Raw genomic sequence first — 21902 nt, forward strand, 5'->3', positions numbered from 1 at the left:
GACCACGTGGGCCTCCAGGGCCCAGAACCATCGGCCCAGTCCGCCTCCCCCGTCAACTGGGCTAGGCCCATGGGTGAGCATCCCACTAAATCCCGTGCGTGCGCTTTTTAGATATCCGAAGCTCGTCCTATTTTTTTATTTTCATCTAAGACTCTGAAAAATCCATTAGATGTTGTATTCTTGTGATGTGTGTAACTCTGTGCATTTTCATCCTATTGTTGTGTGTGATATATGGAATTGTTCGTCTCTGAATGCTCTACATGTTGGTGTAGTGTGCATGCATGTTAATGTTAATCTTGATGTCTTAATCATTGTTGCAAGACTGCTAAATGATATAATCTGCTGGAGGTTGTCATAACTTGCTGATTTGTCATTTTCATAGCATTTTGTGTGTTTATGTTTTGAGCATCATGTCCACATGTTTTAGAAGTATCTTCATGTCATCTTTACAGTGAGGCAATCCATTTATTTTTATGTGCACTGTGGTGACTATCACAAGCTTGCAAAGTGTGCCACTTGATGTTTGTTGTTTTCTGAGACTTAGTGATTTCTGTTAAATCTGTAACTATTACATTATGTTGCCATGTTAACTTGATGCTACCATCAATTCCCTACATAATCTGGAGTTTCCTAGTTCACATGTTTTGATGTCCATGTTATGCTCTTTCGTGCCATGCCATTTGATGCCTCATATATGTCCTGTAGCATATGTTTTCATTGCTATGAACATGCCTAAATGATGTTCCAGTTTTATGTTAACTTCATGATGCCATGTTGTGAGCTTCTTATTAATTAATATATGCCTCTTTTGGAGATGCTCCAATTACATGATTTGAAGTATGCTATGAATACTTTGTACACATGCCAAGTTTGATAATTTTGGACTCCATATGACCTATGTTCCAATCTTGCAAACATGCTATGTAGATGTTGTTGTTTTACACTTGCTGAAACTGTTACAACATTCAAACTTGTCTTGATGATTCCCACTAGTCCATGAGCCATATGTTTATGATGCCTTGATGTTATTTACTATTTGTTATGTGTACTTCGATGCCATGCCCTTGTTTGCCATATAACTTGTTGTAGTTTGTCTCTTTCTTGCACTCAAGTTGCCATCATACCAAATCTGTCAACCTGTTAACAACATGTTCCATTTTGCAAGTATCATAGTAATTACTCTATGCATCATATGAACTTGTGCCGATGGACTAAGTTGAAGTATATCATGTTTGCTACATGCCCATGTCTTTTTCATAGTTATTAAAGTTGCTATTCTTGCGTTATGTGCCTCCATAGTTTGAGAATATAAGTTTTTCATAATGTTATTGTTTTGCATTCCCATATTTCCTCTATGTCTGAGAATCAGCTTATATCATGTTTGCGTCTTGTCTTGATGATTCTCATGAACCTGTTGCTCATGTGTTTATGCCATGTTGTGTGTTTTGAGGTCCATGATTTGTACTAGCATGCCATGCTTTTTCTTGCCATGTTCTTGCACCGTAGCTTAATTATTTCTTGCCTCCGACATGCCTTCATATAAAATCCGCTCATGCATATGCTCTATTTTTCACCAAGTCATAATTTGTGTTATCAAGTTGCTTTGCATTGATCATCTTGGATTAATCTTGATGCCTATGAACCTGAACCTTAATGATGTTTGAAGCATGTTGTCTGTACTTTGAGTGAATATCAAGTTTGTGTCCATATGTTTCCTGTAGCATGTCGTTTCCTTGATCGCAAAGTGCTTAGTTGATGTTTTGGGCAGATTGTGTTTGAAACTTGTTTTGAATGTATGTGTTGAACTTTGGCTCCGTTTGGAGCATGCTCTACATGAAACTTGCTTGGTTTTTCAGGTAGTTTCATCATGCCATGTTGCATCCATGTGTTTGGAGTCCTTGTGATTCTGTTTTGCATGTATTTTGCATCAATGCCATGTTTAACTTCTTTGCTCATATCTTCTAGGTCATAGCTCCGAATTAAACAAACTTTATATGTAACTTGACTAGAAAGGCGCATAGATCATCATGGTACACTTTAACTTGCTGTTTAACAACTTCAACATAATGTGTTATTCAGATCTGGACCAATTTCAAAATTTTCATATGAGGGCTTACCGGAATTGTTATATGTTGTTTCCGGCCTCATTTAAACTTGCTTTGATGTGTTGCTCTTGTATGTATCATCTCTTGCCATGAGTAGCATCATGTAGCCTTTTCAAGCATCATACTTGGTTGTGCATCATGCCATGTCACTAGTACAGTGACGTGCTAAACAAACGGTTTTCAACCCCTTTCCACGACGACATTTGGAACCGTTGCCAAGTGAGTGTGTGCGATAGGGTGTCCTTCCCACACGACCCAGAAATCATCGGGGATAGGCCCTCCTGGGACCCAGGCTGGGGCCGTCTGCGATCGGGCGAGGCATCGAAACCCAATCATTTCTGTAGGTATGTACATCCCACATGGTAATCCGAGAAAATCATTTTCGTAGGTATGTACATCCCACACGGTGAATCCTAGAAAAACATTTCCGTAGGTATGTATATCACACACAGTCAATCCAAGGAATTCGTTTCTGTTCTTATGTACATCCCACACAGTCAATCCAGGGAAAACGTTTCCGTTCGTATGTATATCACACACAGTTCTTTGTGTGGGAACGTTTGTGCAAGGTGGCCTAACGCAAACCATTCGCTGTTGGAAGCCGTGTGTGATTGTTGGTTGATCAAATATGCCTACTTTCTAGAAACCGTGCGGGTTGTTTGAGTTCATCGCCCACGGTGCTGTCTGAGTAACCGTCTGCAATAGAAACTGATATTTTTTATACATAAGAACAGAAATGATTGTTGGGTAATTAGCCTATTATTGATAATCCATGTACTAATCAAACTGATATTTCTTATAAAACACGCCACATATTTCATACCTATATAAAAGCAACCAGGATTTCAAAATCGAATTACATCAGATAGTTTCGGCACTCAGTTACGCCATTACACAACAGCGCCAAGTTTCACATGCAGCATCAAAAACCTTTGGAAAGTAGCATCATACACGGTAAAGAGACAGATGAATCTCATCTGGGAAACTAGAGAAGTGGAAGGCAAATATTGAGCCTTCAGTGATGTTGAATGTCCTTGCAACTTCAGGCCAGTGGCTATGGATAATTGCCTGCCCAACCTTCGTCCTCTAGACCGTGGGTGTTGAATGAATACCTTCCTCGCCTCTAGACCATGCAGGTGGTTTGAGAGGTAATCATCAGTGAACTACTTTGAAAAGTACTAAAAACAAAGCTATGCATAAATCGTTGATGTAAATTTTGAAATGGCGCAAGGGGTAAAAACAAGGTAAAAGATTTGGTACCATCCTATAGTTGACTGATGTCTTCTTCATTGTGCAAAAAAAGATCTTGCTGTTATTCATCGCAAGTTTCTTCATCCTAACAATCTGTCTGAGTTTCTTGACTTGACTGATATTCACGGACATCTCATTTCCCCATATGCAAAATGGGTCGAACAGTGGGTCTAAGCCTCTGACAGCGGGACCTACATGTGCAAGTCCAAATTGTAAGAAACCTAAATATTAGAATGATTCCTACAACTGCACAATAATGTGATATTAGCCAAAGGACCCTGCTTAAACAAACCTCGATGGTAAACCACGGTGTCTCCCATTGTTTCCCTGCAACACCCATAAGGAAGATCTTGATCAGGTTAACTGAGAGTTGACATACTATCGGTAGAATATGTATTCAGTACAACCAAATTCGATTGGTGTCACATGCATAAAAATACAAAATTCTACCCACAGCAAATGAAAATCAAATTGCAGAAGTGAACCAAACAGTTAAATGGACAGCAGACCAAATGAACCAAAATAATTAACTGAGCACAACATTGCAGAATAGAAACATGTACTAGAAGATAAGACAGTTAACAACACAAAGAATGCTTGAGAACAATACTATGAAATGTAGCAATTGTTGGACCAAAGTGTTAACTGAACAATACATTTCAGCGGACCAAACTGTTAACTAAACATCAGATTGCATATTAACATTACAGAGGACAAATCACTAGAAGGCACTAGCGTTGGCCTCGAGAAAACATCATGAAATGCATTTTAAAGTAGATAACCATGTGGCGGTGTCGACAGTAGCCTCGAAGATGAGGTGCTCCTCCAAGATCTGGCAGTCGACACGCATGGCAGCCATAGCGACCTCATTTGTGTGTGTGGCCGCATGCTACTCAGCTCCACATTATACTGCATGTAAAATGGCTGTGGGCGACGCTTAATTGGAGGAGGGGCAGTGATTTCGGTGGAAGGTGTCGCTCCGTCGGTCGGGGAATGTGGGACGGGAAAGGAGGAGGATGGTGTGGGTTGGGTGTGGATTACCTGACCAAATCGACGAGGCCGCGCAGCAAGAAGAAGGGTCGGCAGCGAGGAGGCCGCGCAGCAAGAAGAAGGCTCGCTGGCGATGAGGCGGCGTTGCAAGAAGAAGGGTCACCGGTGAGGAGGCGGTGCTGCAAGAAGAAGGGTAGCCGGCAAGGAGGCGGCGCTGCAAGAAGAATGGTCACCGGCGAGGAGGCTGAGCTACCAGTAGGCAGCAATGAAGGTTTGAACTTGGAAAGCAAGGGGGAACAGTGGAAATGTGGCTTTTGGTAGGAGGGAGGGGGTTGGGGAGATAGATATTTCCTCGGTGGCCACAAAATTTCGCTCAGTGCTGCGAGAAACTGGTGCGCAAGTGTGCTTCAAGCGGGGGCGGTGGACTTTAGGCGATGAAGCTTCCTGTGTAAGCCAGACAAGACAGTGCGCCAAGATATTTTATATCGCATCCCACACTATTCTTTCTAGTAATTGTTTGTGGTATAGCTGGTTTTTTCATTATGTTTTCATAGACAAAATGGTGTTATGGAGGGAAAGGATGATGTTTGAATTGCTAGAACAATTACGTACAGTGAACATGCAACTAGTACATGAGTGTCGTGTTTAAATTTGGAATTATTCTGGGTCCGTTAGGCATTTTTATGCATTAATTGAGTTTTTGGGCATTTAATGTGCATAATTCAAATTTGAACTACAAGCACATGCTCCAATGCACCAAAGTTTGCTGAAAAATCACATGTGTGTCTTTTGGTGAATTTATAGGTCCCATGCAAGAAATGGGAAATTCAAACATCCGGGTGTTGTGGCTTGGCCGGAATGATTGAGAAACTTGGTTTTTTAATTCCTGTAAATCCAAAACACGGCTGAAAATCATGAAACTTGGCATGGTTTCATGACATGGCACCAACATGCTGCAGTAAATTTCTTGGCTGAATTGGGACAAGCTTTCGTGCAAGCTTATTACAAACCGGAGCTTCCTTCAAGAAGGCTCTTGGTTCCGAGATGGAACGTGTCACCTCCATGTGCGAAACGACATACGTACACTGCCTTCTCCCGCCTTAATTTTTGCACACTGGCCGATTAGACCAAATAGAATTATCGTGCTAAAATTTGAAATTATTCCGTGTTCGTTTGGCCTTTCAAACATTAATTGAGTTTCTGGACATTAATGTGCATAATTCAAATTTTAACTACAAGCACATGCTCTAGTGCACGAAAGTTGTTTGAAAAATCACATGTGTGTCCCTGGGTGAATTTATAGGTCCCATGCAAGAGATCGGAGTGAAATTTAAACATCTGGCCATCGTGGCTCGGCCGGAAAGATTGAGAAACTTGGTTTTTTAATTCCTGTAAATCCAAAACACACCTGAAAATCCTGAAACATGACATGGTGTCATGACATGGCACCAACATGCTGCGCTAATTTTTTTGGCCGAATTGGGACAAGCTTTGTTGTAAGCTTTTTGCAAAGCGGACCTTCCCTCAAGAAGGCTCGTGGTTCCGAGAGGGAACGTGTCACCTCCGTGTGCAAAATGACATATATACACTGCCTTCTCCCGCCTTATTTTTTTGCACTGGTAGATTAGACCAAATAGAAGTGCCGTGCTAAATTTTGGAATTATTCCGGGTTCATTTGGCCTTTTTATACATTAATTGAGTTTCTGCGCATCTAATGTGCATAATTCAAATTTGAACTACAAGCACAGGCTCGAGTGCACCAAAGTTGTTTGAAAAAATCATATGTGTGTCCTTGGGTGTATTTCTAGGTCCCATGCAAGAGATGGGAGTGAAATTCAAACTGCTAGGCATCGTGGCTCGGACGGAAAGATTGAGAAACTTGGTTTTTTAATTCCTGTAAATCCAAAACACGCCTGAAAATCATGAAACTTGGCATGGTGTCATGACAAGGCACCAACATGATGCAGTAATTTTTTGGGCCGAATTGTGACAAGCTTTGGTGTAAGCTTCTTCCAAGCCGGAGCTTCCCTCAAGAAGGCTCGTGGTTCCGAGATGGAACGTGTCGGGGATATACCCCGCGGTATGACCCGACCGGATATATGACCTGGCCGGACTTGGCATTTCATTGGCAACCCGCCAGAAGATTGGTGAATCATGTGTTTGGCGGTTCACTGGTGTGACGACACATGAGCCTGAAGACTCATTGGTGACCCGGTGGGTGTTTCAGATGGATGACAAAGGCCCAAGGCCCAGAAGGCCGGCTCATGCTATGGTGGGCCGGCTTAAGAGGAAGACATAAGGAATATTCTCCTGCAAAGGAAGCAAGACTAGGACTCCACTTGTAATAGAGTAATCATAATCCTACTAGGACTAGTCATGTAACCCGCCCCTTCAACTTATATAAGGAGGGGCAGGGCTCCCCAAAAGGGGGACGCGCAACAAGAAACAATCTTAGGGTTAGACACAAAGGGGGAACCGGCTTATGCGGCGACTCTCTCATGAGCATAATGAGATCTAGCCACAAACAACATGTGGGGCTATTCCGGATGATGTTTCCCGGGGCCCGAAGATGTCTAAATCCTTGTCTTGTGTTGTGTCTCTCGATTCTGCTCAACCCCTCTCAAGCTACTACAAAGATGCGTTGGCCTCACGACTAAGTCCTCACACTAGGACATCTGCTGTGACAATTAAACGACAGTTGGCGCCCACCATGGGCCTGCGCACGGTGGTGTTGAGTTCTTGAAGGGATTTCTCCAGCGGGTCGAGAAGTTCACAAATTTTTCTGGATGAGGAAAAGTTGGTTTTGAAAGGATTTACATCAGCTTTCATCAAGATCAGAAATTATTTATTAAGTGGAGTTCATCCGGTCGGTTGGCAAGATTGTCAGAGAAGATCCCGAAGGTTTTGTTTGGTTCAGTGTTGATTCACCGAAATCCAATGGGTGCAAATCATCAGCATGCACAAAACCAAGTTGTTCCAAGCCGCCATCATGGGTTGCTTCCACTGTTGGCTTGTGCTATGAATCGCCTTCGCCGTGAACCGCCGGGGCCTCGTCGGACAACCGCCTCATGGGCGTACTCATTGTGTTTCACTTTAAGCCGCCACGCCTCCAGCAGGCCTGTTTCTCCGTCACCGGGTTGACTCCATGGGGCCCGCGCTTTGTCTTTTGCCACCTCGACCAAGGAGCGCTGCCTTGAAGCCTCTGTAGCTAACTTTGTCTTCACCCTCGAATCCGCTTTGGTGCCGCGAGCCGCCGCACTTATTCCAAGTCGCCCAAGGAATCTGCTTCGGCCACGGACTCTAAGCCGCTGTCGTTGTTATCCGCCTGGTCTCGTTTCTATTACGCCCTGCAACTGCGCGAGCCGCCGCGGATGAGCCATGCCGCGCCTCACCTCCTTAGCCGCGGATTCGCCTTCCTTCTCGGAGTTGACCCTCTGCGCCTCCATCGCCGCTGGTTCAACTGATCGGCCGTGGCCAAGCTGCCGTTCTGGTAGCTCCCATGTCGCGGTGCCACCCGAGCACTTCCGCCCCTGCCGCGCGGCCACCTGTATGCGTCGCCCCGTCGCTGCGGCTTGCCGGTGCCGCTTCATCTCACACTAGATTTGAGTCGCCGCAGCCGCGGCCTTAACTCACTTTTTCCACCAAGAGCGGCCACGGCCCCTGCCGTAGCAGGCCTCGGACCGCCCCTGCCTGTGGGTTGCTGCCTCCACCGGCGTCGCCCCCGCAGCTGCCCCAAGCCTCTGCAACCTGCCGCGCCTTGAACCGTCTTACCTCCGTGTCAGCAAGCTGACTCGGCCGCTCCCTCGCCTCATGCCAGTCTGCTCGCCTCTGCTGGGCTCCGCCCCTGCGGTCGGTGTCAGGCCGTTGCCCTGCTGAGCCGCCATCTGCCTGAGTCATAGTGGCTCGCGAGCCACCGTTTGCCTAAGTCACCGCTGTGGACTCATCAACTGCCGAGTCATCTGAAGCCTCAGCTGTGCCCTGCCCCCTCCATGACTGCTTCGTCTTTAAGCCACCGTATTGCTACAGTCACCTGTTGCTAGATCCTAGATGAGATTTTGGTTCAGTCTCCCCTTGCTACATGCACACCTTGGTTCGACCTCAGGCAAACTGATGATATGATGCATATTTTATGAAGGACAGAATTCAGCTGACAGGGAAAAAAGGACGTTGGACACTTCTTTAGTGCAAGTAAAAAAAACTGAGTTGCTTCGTGTACATGAGTACATCATCATGATTTACCAAGAAAAGATAGTCTTATGAGACCGAAGCATTCTTCGTTCATGGATTTGGTACCCGCAACAGTCAATATCCAGGTAAAACAGTACCAACGATCCACCACATTATCGGGACATGTCCAAGGTTTGAAGGAAAGCCAGTGCTGGCACAGCAGTCCTCGGTCAACGCCAATACATCAGACCACATGCTCTGACTGCCGGTGTGCATTAAATATGCTGGTTCACTCGGCGGATGCCCGTGAAGGCACGAACAATTCGTTGCCTTACAAGAAAAATAGAGAGAGCAGCTAAAAGCCGCGGCAACATGCTTGTACTGGAAGTAGCACAATAGCAGGCACACGCAAGGGTGGCATGAAAATACCTAGTACTTTATTTCGTCTGACAACAGTCAAAGCGGTTCAGCAGTTGAGGAACTGTCGAACATCAAATATTCTCACGTGGAGACCTCAATCATCCTATGCATTTGAAGACAAGAGGACCAGTATTACTACTCCTCTCAACATGGCATGATTTTTCAGATCAAATCTTTTGTCAAAAGCCAAAGCAGCATTATGCAGTATCTAGCACCATCATTTGCATTCATCCGACAAAAACAAAATCAGGTGTTATCTCTCCTATATATTTTTCAGGACATTTTAATTCCTCCGAGCACCATTACACTGCCCTATTGGTGTTTTTATATACATGAAAAATTATTGTTATATTGCGGGTATAAGGCATGCACTGGCAACGTTCTACAATGGCATTTTCCTTCGTGTCACATTATGTGATGAACGGACGGCCGGTTCACGCATCCACACCGGTTTACAACGCTGAGGACAACTTGCCCGTCCACACCGGCCTATAATATCGTGGACGGCTCATCTGTTTGCTCCCGCGGCCGACTCGGCCATGATTGATTTCAGCTTCATCATGGTGATCATCAACTCCGCGGTGATAATTACTGACCTAACGCAATATTACTCTGCATATTTTTATATTATATATTGCTTTCTTTAAAAGAGCAATTACTCTGGTTTGCAAGTTGTCCCATGCAGGATTCAAACCGGTCTATATCATGGTTAATTATGAAGAATCTCAAGCCAGCTCCTCAAGTCGCCTTGAGACTCGGGGGCTATGATGACATGGCTCAGTAAATATTGCCAGTTTAAAGGCCGTCAGAAAATTTCCGGCCCAAAATAAAGAAAAATCAGGCTTAAAATCCGGTTCAAGAGAAATCTGTCTCTCACAAAGCATTGAATCTCAATATCCGGTTTAAAATCCAGCCCACAAAGCTCGGAAGCTTTTAATATTCGTCTCAACGCCCGGTTCTAGAAGAATTCATTACTCACAAATTTGAGTTCTCAAAAAAATTAAAGGGACCAAAGAGAGTTTGTTGCAAAGCACAGTTCAAACATAGGTACCCCGTTTCAATGATCATTTGGGGGCTTCCTGTTCAAACATAGGTCGGATTCGAACCAAAGAGAACATAGCTGTCGGTACCCTCTTGATCAGCGCAATGCCAAACCAACTAGGGGGCTTCTTGATCGTATTCGAATAATAGCTTAACCCCTTTTGGGTCCAACTTTGATCGTATTCAAATCAGAGTCGTTAAAAAACTCTTAAGGTCATTTGGGGGCTTCCTGTTCAAACATAGGTCGTATTCGAACCAAAGAGAACATAGCTGTTGGTACCCTCCTGATCGGTGCAACGCCAAAGCCACTGGGGCTACATGATCGTATTCAAATCCTAGCTTAACCCCTTTGGTCTGGTTAACTGATCATATTCGAATCAGAAGCCTCAAATTCTTCTTTCTATTTTGCATAAGTTTTTTGAAAACAGTCTTTTGGGTTTGTCTTGAGACTTTTTTTTCATATCTGAAGCATATATGTGGTTTCGATTAACCCGGCTTGACTTTGGATGATAAGTCGCCATATATGACAATCATAAACATTAGGAAGTTTTTGGCTTCTCAAGATTGGGTTATCACCCTTACTACACAGGTATCCTAAACCGGCAGTACCATTCAATATCAGAGGAACCGGTTTTCAAATCGGGTTATATTATTCAAATCTTTAATAGCCAACATGGCTGGATTTTTATTATGGTTATCAATAACCAATATTACGATTGAGGTTTTCAAAGTCATTTCAGCGCAATGGATATTATTTTATCAATGGATATAATTTATTCTACGATGGATGCAATAGTCCCGAGTCGCTGCAGGCTTACGACCCGGCACTTGGGGGCTACATAATTCAAGTTGAGATTACATCGAATATGCAAGTCCCATGTCACTGCCATCTTGCACCATGGCACTTGGGGGCTAATGCAAAGTCATTTTTTGCTCAACTTATTAAAGACCCGACTCATCACATTCTAAATGAGCCGACCCTTGGGGGCTACCAATTGCTCCTGTCGAAAATTCAAGGTACACAAGCCTTAATCCATTATATTGAAAGATCCACTACTCAGTTGGTAGAGTACAAAGCTCTTAACCTTGTGGACTTGGGTTCAAGCCCCATGATGGAGATTACATCATATGATGTTATGATCAATGAATCATATACAAAGTTCCAGCTCAGTAATATTTTACTAAGCCGGACCTTGGGGGCTACATGTTGCTGCTCAAGTTTACATGATCATATTTACAAAGTCCCTGCTCATTATTGCATAATGACCCGGCCCTTGGGGGCAACACTGGTTGAAATTTTTATGAGCATAAGGCAATTACAAGTCCCAGGTTGTTGCAAGCATGACAACCTGGCACTTGGGGGCTATAGGTGATATGCAGATAAGGGAGGGATAATTTCAAAAAAATTAGTTTTGAGAAAATCAGGTATTATATTATTATCGGAGAAATCTGCAAAGTTTATGACCTGACATCATCATAAGATTAACCCGGCATCAGCAACAATTGCATGACCCGGCATCATTTGTTTATAACCCGACAATTTTGGCAATCATAAATTGGCAAGATCTACATCTTTAAGCCGGCTAAATATCAGTTGAAAATTTCAAGACCAATATTTTTTTCAAATCAGAGCATTGAAGGCCGACTCAAATGGATTATCTCTTACAATATTTATTTACAAGAGCCAATGTTAGCAAATGGATTATGAAGCTGGCCTATTGACCCAGATTTTCCAGGAGAAAATGTCAAGGACTAAAGGATGATTAGGTGCCGGCTTACAAGAATATTTAACCCGGAGCACAACCTGTCAAATTTGTTCTTGTGTTTATATTGTAGATTAGTTTAACATGGATAAATCCAAATTAAACTAGGGGCTAATGTCGGGGATATACCCCACGGTATGACCCGGCCGAATATATGACCTAGCCGGACTTGGCGTTTCACTGGCAACCCGCCAGAAGATTGGCAACTCATGTGTCTGGCGGTTCACTGGTGTGACAGCTATCATTATCCAGGTAAGGTAATACGAAAGCAACATTGACATAATGAATGAATGGGCAACCAGAGCAGCACTACAATTCAGTAATGTGCATGATATGAGATAGTACACTCATGTAGCTTAGTATGCAAAACTACCAGGCAGTTTTCTTTACAAAACTCAACATTGGCGCCTTTAACATTTTGCTACAACTAATTTTCAATCAGACAAAGGTTGGATTCACGCCGATTAACAAAATACATGCTGATGTAAAAATATAGTGATATACAACAGGTACTTACATCAGCATTGGAGCACAGAGAATTCCCGCAAGATATATTCCTCGAAGACAATCCCAATGAAGGAAATCTTCTATCATTTAACCTTATTTTCTAAAAGAGAGATGGGTAATAAACATGTAGAAAATATGATCAGAATGCTATAAAATTTCATGATGCGAGGATATGCACACGCTTCTTAGAATGGAGTTGACATTCTTTGGCTGGACTGGAGCGGACTAGTTCTTTGGCCACTGGAATCAACATGTTGCCGAAATGGCCACTGGGATACGACAAGACAATACAGTAAAAAAACACTGAAAACTCAATGCGAAACCAAAGTAATCAAACCCACTGATATGAGATAGTACACTCATGCAGCTCAGGATGCAAAACTACCATGCAGTTTTCCTTACAAAAATCAACATTGTGGCCTTTAGTCATACATTTTCTACAACTAAATTTAGATCAGATAAAGGTTGGATTCACGCGGATTAACAAAATACATGCTGATGTAAAAATATAGTGATATACAGCAGGTACTTACATCTGCATTGGAGTATAGAGAATTCCTGCAAGAATCTTTCCTCACAGACGATTCCAGCGCAGAAATTCTTCTATCTTATAAGCTTATTTTCTAAAAGAGAGATGGGTAGGAAACATGTAGAAAATATGATCAACATGCTATAAAATTTCATGATGCAAGGATACGCACACGCTTCTTAGAATGGAGTTGCCATATTTTTGCTGGACTGGAGCAGACTAGTTCTCTGGCCATGGGAATCTGCTTATTATCAGTAGGAGTTGGGTTTCTCTGTGCTGGAGTAGTATCTATAAAAACTGGAGTTGGTTTATTATCTCCTGGCATTTCAATCTTTTGCTAAGACCTGGTTTATAACCCTTCAGATTCTAACATAGTCATCTTCCCCATGCATGCCTTGTATAGAAGAATGGTGCTTCAATTATAAAACATGATACAGCAGAGAGATGGAATAGGTACTAAAGAATAGAAAGGCATGACATATTGACATGTATTCCCTCCATTCGTAAAAAAATGGATGGGTCTAGGCGTATTTTAGTTCTAGATACATCCTTTTGATCCATTTCGGCAACATGTAATCCGGAAAGAGGGAGTATGGTGTAAGAGCTAGGGATACGACAGGACAACATAGTAAAAAAACACTAGTTGAATGTAAAACTGTATGCTAGCAGAATACATACAGAAAAAACTAAGGCAACATACACGTGCGTGATTGGGAAACTAAGATGGCATTGTAACAGAGCACTAGAACAACAGTTCAATGTAAAAAACATGGTATGGTAGACAGATGAAGTACATACTAATGAATAACAATGCATAAGGTATTCAGAAGCATGATGTCCAAATTAAGCAGATGGCATTGCGATAGAGTAGAGTGACAATACTTGAATTTGAAAACATGTTATCATGAATGGAATAGGTACTAAAAAATAGGAAGTCATGAAATATTTACATGCATGATCAGCATGCTAAGCACATGGCATCGTAACAGAGTAGATACACTCCAGGACATTATATGCATGTTGTACCCATATCACGGGCCAAGTTAGAGCAAGGATCTTGTGGGTTGTAGAGGATTCAACATCTTTCTGCAAGTCTTCTGAATAACTACCTTTACATGCTCCATCATATTGGGTATCATTGACATCAAGTTCATTGGCCTTTACATTGCTCCGTGAGGTTCTTGTGGATATATCAGTGTGTGCAATTATATCTGACATGCATGGAAGACAACTAGTAGTTAGATTTATGTAATGAGTGCCTATAGGAGACGATGTAAATAGTAGGACTGGGGTTAACTAGCAGCAACAGTGTAACACCCCGGATGTGACTTACCCAATTTGTACTCCAACTCTTGCCGTTCTGGCGTTAAGTTATTTTATTTTCTCGGGTTCGGGTTTTTTTCTCCGCGTGTTGTTGTCATTGTCATGCATCTCATATCATGTCATTATGTGCATTGCATTTGCATACGTCTTCATCTCATGCATTCGAGCATTTTCCCCGTTGTCCGTTTTGCATTCCGGCGCTTCGTTCTCCTCCGGTGGTCATTTCTACCTTTCTTTCGTGTGTGGGGATTAAACATTTCCGGATTGGACCGAGACATGCCAAGCGGCCTTGGTTTACTACCAGTAGACCGCCTGTCAAGTTTCGTACCATTTGGACTTCGTTTCATACTCCAACGGTTAACCGAGGGACCGAAAAGGCCTCGTGTGTGTTGCAGGCCAACACCCCTCCAAGTTGGCCCAAAACCCACCAAAACCTTCTCCATCATCTAGAGAGTTCGATCACGATCGCGTGGCCAAAAACCGCACCTCATTTGGACTCTCCTAGCTCCCTCTATGCCTATATATAGACCCCTTCCCCGAAATCCGGATCTCCCTCGTCCGAAACCCTAAAAAAATGGTCTCCGCGCGGCCGGACACGTCTGGACCTCACCGGACACACCGCCGCCAGCCACTCCCGCGCCGCCACGTCACCGCCGCCGACCCGCACGCCGCCGGGGCCCGACGGGCCCAGATCCGGCCCCCCGAGCCCACTCCCTCCGCGCCGTCCGAGCCGGCCTCGTCCCCGCCCGAGCCGGCTGGCTCCTCCAGCCCGGCGCCGCCGCCCGCCATCTCCGGCGCGCCGCCCCGCCGCGCAAGGCCGCGCCTCCAGCTGCCTCCCCGCGCCCGCGCCTCGCCGACGTCGCGCCACCACCCCGCCGCTCCGGGAGCCGCGCCGCCGACCCCTCTCGTCGGATACGCCGACCCCCCTCGCCGGACCGCTCCCCTCCGGCGTGAACAGCTCCTCTCCGGCAGACCTCGGGCCGCGTGCCACCGAACCCTAGATCCGCAAGGTGGTCTTTTTTTCTTCTAAGTCCTCAAATCTCAGATCCATATGCCCTTGTTCGTCGTGCTATAACTTTGCATCCGTAGCTCCGTTTTGGGCATATAGCATATCAAAATGTTCATCTCAGAGAGTACATCATTTCATTCCATTGCATCATTTTCATTTGAGTTCATCTTGATGCCCGAAATGCTGTTAGAAGAGGGATACTTGAGATAATTGTCAGATCTGCTACTCCATTTAGATATTTGTCATTTTTGCCATGATTATTGTGTGCATGATATGCCCATGAGCTCTACATACGTTTTGTTAAGGGTTTTGCCATCTTTCTAGAGGTGCAACCCATGTATTTTTGTGATGTGTGTGGTGACTAGCACGAGCTTGCAAAGTGAGGCACTTGGTAATGCTGATTTCAGGGACTTAGCATTTCCACTAAGTCCTTGAGCTGTTTATCTCATATGGCCATATGTTCATGTTGTTTCCTAGTGATCCGTGCCTCTTTTGAGGATGATCATTAAGGATGTTTTGTTAATCTTGTAGTGCTCTATTTATCCATGTCTTTGTTTGCAATTATGGAGCACCCTAGCTTGAGTCAACCGAACTCTACTTTTGCTACTTTGTGAATCTGGGCAGATTGTCTACTAGTTAGCGATTTCGCCGATGATGTTGTAGTTGATCCGTGCATGCTATGTTGTTGTTCTTGCCATGTCTAGCTTGTATTTTGTGTATTATTTATGGGTGTATGCTTAGCTTGTCATGACTTGCTTTGTAGTGAGTGCATTGAGCTCGTAAACATGCCTACTTGATATCTGTTTTCAGCATGCTCCAGTTTTCAAAAGTCTGAGAACTGATTATGTTTTTGCCATGTTCACATGCTTGCAATTGTGTTTTCTGATCCCTTTTGGCTCAAGGTCACTAAGGGACTTTTGTTAAGCTCTTTGAGTAGCTCCATGCCATACTTTACTTTGCCATGTTCAGGTCCTGTAGCATGTAGTTTTGTTGCTCCGAAGTGTGCTACCTGATCTAAAATTCCAGACAAGTGTTAATTTCACTAAGTCTGAGATCTGTTGGCCATATGCATTTTTGCCATGCTTGTTTGAACCTGTTAATGGATGAATTGGCCGTAGCTCAGTGCTCGTGTTTTGTTAAGCATCTTGAATGCATCCCTGCCATGTATTTTTTTGTCATGTTTGGGTGCTGTAGCTTGTTCATCTCATTGCATTTAGATGGCTACTTGCTGTAAATCACAGACCGGTGTCATATTTGAATTGCTTGCCATTTCCAAACCATAACTCCGATTCCGACGTTCTTTATATCGTTTTCAAGCGATTTCATCTCATCTTTCCAGTGGCACACTTGGATTCCCAAGTTGAGGCCAGGTTCATGCATCCCTTGTCAAATCTTGCATATGCATCCCGCATCGCATCCCGCATAGCATACCATCTTTGCATCATATTGTGTTGAGCCTTGCACATTGTTGATTGTGTTCCGTTTGCTTGTTTGTCTTGTTTCGGTAGAGCCGGGAGACGAGTTCTCTAGCGAGGAGCCCGTTGAGTTTGCTTTCGAGGATCCAGTCAACTCTGACAACTGTGCATGCAAGATGATCATACCCTCGAAATCACTACTATCTTTGCTATGCTAGATTGCTCGCTCTTTTGCTATGCTAATGCTCCGATGCCTACCACTTGCTTTCAAGCCTCCCAAATTGCCATGTCAAACCTCTAACCTACCATGTCCTAGCAAACTGTTGATTGGCTATGTTACCGCTTTGCTCAGCCCCTCTTATAGCGTTGCTAGTTGTAGTTGAAGATTGGAGGCCGTTCCTTGTTGGAACATTTATTTACTTGTTGGGATATCATTATATTGCCACATTATCTTAATGCATCTATATACTTGGTAAAGGGTGGAAGGCTCGGCCTCTCGCCTAGTGTTTTGTTCCACTCTTACCGCCCTGGTTTCCGTCATATCGGTGTTATGTTCCCGTATTTTGCGTTCCTTATGCGGTTGGGTTATAATGGGAACCCCTTGATAGTTCACCTTGATTAAAGCTTTTCCAGCAATGCCCAACCTTGGTTTTACCATTTGGCACCTAGCCTCTTTTTCCCTTGGGTTTCCGGAGTCCGAGGGTCATCTTATTTAAACCCCCCCGGGCCAGTGCTCCTCTGAGTGTTGGTCCAACCGAGCGATGTCCGGGGCTACCAGGGGCAATTCTAGGCTGGCCTACCCGACGTCTGGCTCATCTAAGTGTGCCCTGAGAACGAGATATGTGCAGCTCCTATCGGGATTTGTCGGCACATTCGGGCGGTGTTGCTGGTCTTGTTTTAACCTGTCGAAGTGTCTTGAAGAACCGACATACCGAGTCTCATCGGAACGTCTCGGGAGGAGGTCTATTCCTTCGTTGACCGTGAGAGCTTGTCATGGGCTAAGTTGGGACGCCCCTGCAGGGATTTGAACTTTCGAAAGCCGTGCCCGCGGTTATGGGCAGATGGGAATTTGTTAATGTCCGATTGTAGATAACTTGAACCTTAACTTAATTAAAATGAATCAACTGAGTGTGTTACCGTGATGGCCTCTTCTCGGCGGGGTCCGGGTGGTGGACACGGTGTTGGAGTAATGTTTTCGCAGGTTCCTCCCTAGTTTCTCGCTCGCGCTTTGCCTCCTCTTCTCGCTCTCTTTTGCGAACAGGTTAGCCACCATATATGCTAGTCGCTTGCTGCAGCTCCACATATTTACCTTGCCTTACCTATAAGCTTAAATAGTCTTGATCGCGAGGGTGGGAGATTGCTGAGTCCCTATGGCTCACAGATTACTATTACACCAGATGCAGGGCCTGATGATTCCGCTCCAGGTGACGCGCTCGAGCTCAAGTGGGAGTTCGATGAAGACTGTCAATGATACTATGTTTCCTTTCCTGATGATCAGTAGTGATGCCCAGTTGGGGGTGATCGGGACCGTGTCGCATGTTGGGTTATCTTTTATTTTGGCGTCGTAGTCGGGCCATGAGTGTTTGGATGATGTAATGCTATTTTATGTACTTGATTGACGTGGCGAGTGTAAGCCAACTATGTTATCTTCCCTTTTTTATCTATATTACATGGGATGTTGTGAAGATTGCCTAACTTGCGACATATGCCGTCAATGCGATTATGCCTCTAAGTCGTGCCTCGACACGTGGGAGATATAGTCGCATCGAGGGTGTTACAAGTTGGTATCAGAACCTTCCCCGACCTTAGGAGCCCCATTGCTTGATCATTATTAGCGGCCGAGTTGTGTCTAGAAAAAATGTTTTGAGTCATTTAGGAATTATATATCGGAGAGTTTAGGAATTCTTTTTACTTCCCAGTCTCCTCATCGCTCTGGTAAGGCATCCTGACGTAGAGTTTTGACTCTTCTCTTCTCAAATTTCACTAAAAAAAATTTAGGATCACGCGGGTATCTTGGAATCGTTTCGATGGTTTTATGATGAGAACATTGTCTTGGTGCCTCCTGTCAGGGGGTTTGTGGAAGTGTCCTGGGGAGTTGAGCTCTGAGGTGTTGTCGTCATAATTTTATCATTGCAGTTCTGGAATACCTGAGTTTAGTACGCCGACATCGAAAATCTCTTTTATGCAGTTCGTTGGTCAGATAACCTCGACGCCACCCAGTACTGGGGTAGGAGTTCGGGAGTATCGCCATAACTTGTATAACGGATGCTTTTCGAAGGTTGAGGTAGATGGTTTCCGAAGTTTTTCTCGGTTATGTGTTGAAGGATGGATACAACTGGATGTAGGATTTGCTAGATTTGGGTGAGATATTATGCGTCCCCTGTATCCCCAACACATGATTGCATAACCGGAAAGGTTCGGGAGTTTCATAGGTGGGAATTCTAGTAGCTCTAGTTCTTCTTCCACGGATATTTGGTTTGAGATTGGGATTTCTTACCGATTATTCGTTCTTGATCCGTACCTTGTTGATTTATTTCTCTACCTTTATTCTAAGTGGCTTCTCAATTTATGGATATGTGACCATTTCAAGAGGAATGCATTCGTTCATTTTGTTCGGATGTGAAGACTATATGTTGCAATTTTCATTCCGTTGGATTCAGCTTCAATATTTGTCTATCAATGTGCTAATGTATGTCAACCTCTTCAGGATGGCTCCTCCAACGCGCACGACTCCGAATCCAGATCCGCCACCACCTCCACCTCCTCCGGAGGCATGGCAAGCTGTGATGGCCGCAACCAATGCAAACACACAGTTGATCATGCAAATTCTCCAAGAACGCAATCAAGGCAACCAAGGGAACCAAGACAACAATCAGAATCACTTTGCTACACTCAACCAGTTCCTTGCTAACGGGCCAAATACTTTCAGCAATTGTGTTGAGGCAATCGATGCTGACGATTGGCTTGTGGATCTGTGCAAGCATTTCAAGTGTAGTAACGTCAGGCCTGAAGACTTTGTCAAGTTCGCTTCCTTCCAACTCAAAGATCAAGCTGCAGAATGGTTCCAGCAGTACAAGGATTCCAGAGGTGGACGTGTTATCACCTGGGATGAATTCCGTCAAGATTTTAGAGCTCATCATATTCCGCAGAGCGTGGTTGAAAGCAAGCGTGAGGAATTCCGCAACCTGAAGCAAGGCTCTTTGTCTGTCTATGACTACAACAACTTGTTCCAGAAGCTCGCCCGCTTTGCTAAGCAGGACGTACCTGATGAGAAGAGCATGATATACCAGTTCAGGGGTGGTCTCAGAGAAGAAATCCAGCTAGCTCTTGTTCTCTTTGAGCCCTTGAGGTATGATGAGTTCTACAACATGGCGTTGAAGCAAGAGGCCGCTCAATTGAGGTGTGGTGCTTCCAAGAAGCGAGTCAGAGATGCTACTCCTTCTTCCTCTACTCAAGTGGCCAAGCAGCAGAAGTTTTGGCTTCCTCCTCCTTCGTTCCGTCAGCCGTATCAGCAGAAGAGCAAAGGTGGCAGTGGTTCTTCCCACCCACCCAACCCTGGCTTTCAGAACAAGACTTCGTCTCAAGCTCCAAGATCGAGTGCTCCGTACCACCGTCCGCTTTCAGAGGTCACGTGCAACAAGTGCCAATAGAAGGGTCACTATGCCAACAAGTGTTTCAACCAGAGGCGTCTTCCTCCTCCTCCTCCTGTCAGATCGGCAAGTACAGCTGTGGTCAAGCTTAACCCCAAGCACGCCAAGGTCAATTTGATGAATGCAGCTCAGGTAGAGGACTCGTCATATGTCATCATGGTTAACCTTCCAGTTAACGATATTCCTGCAAAAGTTCTATTTGACACTGGTGCATCGCATTCTTTCTTGTCATGCCCTTTTGCATCGAAGCACAATGTTGATACTGAGATCATGCCCAAAGTCATGCAAGTTGTTTCTCCCGGAAAGCTTTTGACTTCTAGCTTGGTTGCACCCAATATCTCTATCATGTTGGGCGATTACAAGTTTCTCTCTTCTCCGGTGGTTCTTGGTAACTCAGATATTGATCTTATTCGCGGAATGGATTGGCTTTCTAAGCACAAGGCTCAGCTTGATTGTGCAGCCAGGCAGATTCAATTGACTCATTCGTCTGAGGATGTAATTGTGTTTGCCGCTCGTGATGATACCATCCGTCTTTTTTCTCTCAATGAGAAGGGTGAACTGGATACCATCTCGCAAATTCCAGTCGTTTGCGAATATCAAGAAATCTTTCCAGAAGAGCTTCCAGGAATGCCTCCGCATCGGCCAGTTGAATTAGTTATTGATCTTGAGCCCGGCACGGAACCTGTGTGCAAGCGTCCTTACAAGCTCGGACCTGAAGAGTTGAAGGAGCTGAAGAAGCAACTCGATATTCAAGAGAGAATGGGTCTCATCCAGCCTAGTTCTTCTCCGTGGGGTTGTGGTGTTCTTTTTGTGAAGAAGAAGGATGGAACGGACCGACTTTGTGTTGATTACCGTCTATTAAACAAGAAGACCATCAAGAACAAATATCCACTTCCCAACATCAACGAGCTGTTCGAACAACTCAAAGGTGCCCAAGTATTCTCCAAGCTTGATCTCCGTATGGGTTATCATCAGATTCGAATCCGTGAGCAAGATATTCCCAGGACGGCTTTCAGGACAAGCTATGGTTCATATGAATACACTGTCATGTCTTTTGGCCTTGTCAACGCTCCTCCGACTTTCTCTCGCATGATGAACTTCATCTTCAACGCCTACACCAATGACTTCGTTTTGGTCTGTCTCGACGACATTCTGGTTTTCTCGAAGAACAAGGAAGATCATGCCAAGCACTTGTGTTTGGTACTCGATAAGCTGAGGGAACACCAGTTCTACGCCAAGTTCTCCAAGTGCGAATTTTGGCTCGATGAGGTTCTTTATCTTGGTCATATCATCTCTGCCAAGGGCATTGCCGTGAATCCTGAGAAGGTGTCTGCAATTGTGAATTGGGAACCTCCTCAGAACGTGAAGCAACTCCGTAGCTTCCTCGGTCTCACAAGCTATTGTCGAAGATTCGTTGAAAACTTTTCTAAGATCGCGAAGCCTCTCTCAAATCTTCTCCAGAAGCACATCAAGTACGTTTGGTCTCCGGAGTGTGACATTGCTTTCAACACTTTGAAAGAGAAATTGATAACTGCTCCAGTTCTGACTCCGCCTGATGAATCCAAGCCGTACGAGGTCTTTTGTGATGCCTCTCTCCAAGGTCTTGGCGCAGTGTTGATGCAAGAGAAGAAAGTTGTTGCTTATACCTCCCGCCAGTTGAAGCCCAATGATAAGAACTACCCCACTCATGATCTCGAGTTGGCGGCAGTTGTGCATGCTCTTTTGATTTGGA

The sequence above is a fragment of the Triticum dicoccoides genome, chromosome 6A, assembly GCF_002162155.2.
Source record: "Triticum dicoccoides isolate Atlit2015 ecotype Zavitan chromosome 6A, WEW_v2.0, whole genome shotgun sequence".
Classification (NCBI taxonomy): domain Eukaryota; kingdom Viridiplantae; phylum Streptophyta; class Magnoliopsida; order Poales; family Poaceae; genus Triticum; species Triticum dicoccoides.